This window comes from Seriola lalandi, unplaced genomic scaffold (genome assembly GCF_002814215.2).
Source record: "Seriola lalandi dorsalis isolate HSWRI2012SDOR001 ecotype SW California unplaced genomic scaffold, Sedor1 jcf7180002053702, whole genome shotgun sequence".
NCBI classification, from domain to species: Eukaryota; Metazoa; Chordata; class Actinopteri; order Carangiformes; family Carangidae; genus Seriola; species Seriola lalandi.
In genome coordinates this window covers 1,849-4,333 of record NW_019524255.1, presented here as the reverse complement: position 1 = coordinate 4,333, position 2,485 = coordinate 1,849, and the positions used below count along the sequence as shown (strand labels likewise).

At 42.4% G+C, this 2,485-nt stretch overlaps 1 long non-coding RNA gene across 1 annotated transcript in view; it reads right to left on the bottom strand.

Moving 5' to 3' along the window:
• Positions 1-439: 439 nt before the first annotated feature.
• The window catches only part of LOC147819401 (uncharacterized), a 3,841-nt gene continuing 1,795 nt past the window's right edge, over positions 440-2,485 (bottom strand). The window contains exon 2 of the long non-coding RNA XR_015436951.1: positions 440-2,321. This is a non-coding gene — a long non-coding RNA (uncharacterized LOC147819401). The remainder of the gene's footprint in view (positions 2,322-2,485) is intronic.

Genomic DNA, 2,485 nt, shown 5'->3' with positions numbered 1-2,485 from the left:
ACACACACACACACACACACACACACACACACACACACACACACACACACACACACACACACACACAATTCATTATTTCATTATCAGCTGTAACACTTTATTATTTTACATTATATTTATACTTGAACATTTAAGTTGAACCCCCTTGTCTGGAATCACTTTGGTTCCTATTTATTTTGTCATTTATTTCTAATTGTTGATATTTATCTATTTATGTTGTTAAGCAGTTTATCAAATTATTGGCTATCATAAACTAATAAAATATCAATGATAAAAATATTAATATTAATTAGTAACTTTAAAATGATTTAAAGTTCCTCAGTTGCATCATCCTGAAACAGGAGAGGATAATGTTGGTTCAGTCTCAAATTATTACTATTAATCTGGAAGTTTGATTAATAATTAATTTAACAATTTAAATGACCAAGTCAGCAGAAAGTGAAGGACTAAAGTTTTTACTGAAGTTAACAGTATTCACACCAGAAGATACACCAAAAGACTTTTATTTACAAGGACGGTAAAAGTGGATAGATAGATAGATAGACAGATACTTTATTTATCCCCTAGGTGAAACTCATGTGTCCATTAGCTCATTGTTGATAATAATAACAGTTAATAACCTATAAACCAGCCTAGCTTGATGGCAGTGGGAACAAAGGATCTCCTGAACCTCTCTGTTCTGCAGTGAGATGAGATGTTTGCTTCTGTAGCTGCTTCTCTGTCCTGCCATAATGTTGTGGAGAGGATGGTTGGTATTGTCCAAGATGTCCTCCATCTTACATTGCATGTGTCTCTCCACAACAGTCCTGAGTGAGTCCAGACTCCTGCAGCACAGACACAGTCTCTTTGTGTTCGTGTCTGACATGCTGCCGTCCCACAGACTGCAGCATAAAAGAGTCTGTCCACCACTGACTGATAAAACATGTGCAGCATTTCACTGCAGACGTAAAGGGACCTGAGCCTCCTGAGGAAAAGAGGCGGCTCCGCCCCTTCAGGTAGATGGCATCTGTGTTCAGGGACCAGTCCAGTTTACTGTCCAGGTGCACACCTAGGTATTTATAAGTGTGCACCACCTCAATGTCCTTCCCTCGAATGTTGACTGGCTGAAGGGCCGAGACCTCCCAAAGTCCATGACCATCTCCTTGGTCTTGGAGGTGTTCAGAAGGAGGCAGTTCTTGTCGCTCCAAATGAATGTTGCATCTGAAGTATATACAGGCGTGCGTGCGTGCGTGCGTGCGTGCGTGTGAGAGCACAAACAAAAACAAATTGGCCGATTCAAAATGGTTGCTGTTACCACACAGCTTAAACAAGGAAAACAAGATGGCGGACTCAACGACAAGATGGCCGTCCGTGGAACAAAGAAAGGTTCTTTCCAGTGTTTTTGTGAGGTGAGTTGTTACTTCCTGGTGGGGTGGGGACTCTGACATCACCAACGCCTGGTGTTTCTTGATGTTTGTCTCTTTACTGTTCTAATAACTTTCTGAGTTTCTTATTCATCTTATCAAACTCATCAGTGACCTTGCTACACTGACCAGCTGACTGGATGATGGATTTTCTCAACTCTTCATCCTGCTCAGGGGTCGCAGTGACTCTGAAGACAGCCACAATGAGACGAAACAGACCATCTATTGAAGTAAACGCAGTTACAAGTATCTCCAAAACTCCTTCAGCCTTTTCTCTCAGTTCAGATATTAGTGTCAGGATCATGTTGAATTCCTTCATGTCTCTCAGAGTTTTTTCAGCCTGAACTTCAGATGATTTTTCCTTCAGCTCTTTACATGTGGTCTGTATTTCTTCCAGCTTCTTCTTCATTGGTTCAACTATCCACCTGAATTCTCTCCCCAGCTTTTCTACTTCCTCTGCACTTCCACTCTCTTTCCAAACTTTTGTTATATTTGCACCTCCAACAGCTGCTGCTGCTGCTGCTGCTGCTCCTCCTAATAATAAGCTTGCTCCTCCAGTGAAAAGAGCAAAAAGGATCCCGGCACCAAGGGTTACTCCTCCGGCAACAGCTCCTCCTGTTCTGACTGTATCTGTTGTCCCCTGCATCTTTCTCACCTTAGCAGCGATGTCCTGAAACTCTCTGACAATCTGTCTCATCCTGCCCTCACTGCTGTCAAAGTCTTTGATGAATGAATTTGCATATTTAATTAATGTGTCCATTAACTCAGACAGATTAGGAGGCAGCTCTCTGCTCACTCTTCTTATTTTTGGTGAGTCCATCTTCAGATCTGCAGGTGTGTGGTCCAGGTGAACAGGCTGAACTCTGAGCTTCTGCTTCTGACTGTGAATCTTCAGTCAGCTGATGTTCAGGTCACCAACTGTAACCAAGGAGACGGACACAGTCATCAGAGACATCTTCTGCTCTCAGTACACTCACACAGCTCACAGGACACTGAGGATGATGATGATGATGATGTGAATCACCTCAGAGACACTGTAGCTCCTCACAAGCATCAGTTTCTATAGTGAGAATGTGTGTGTG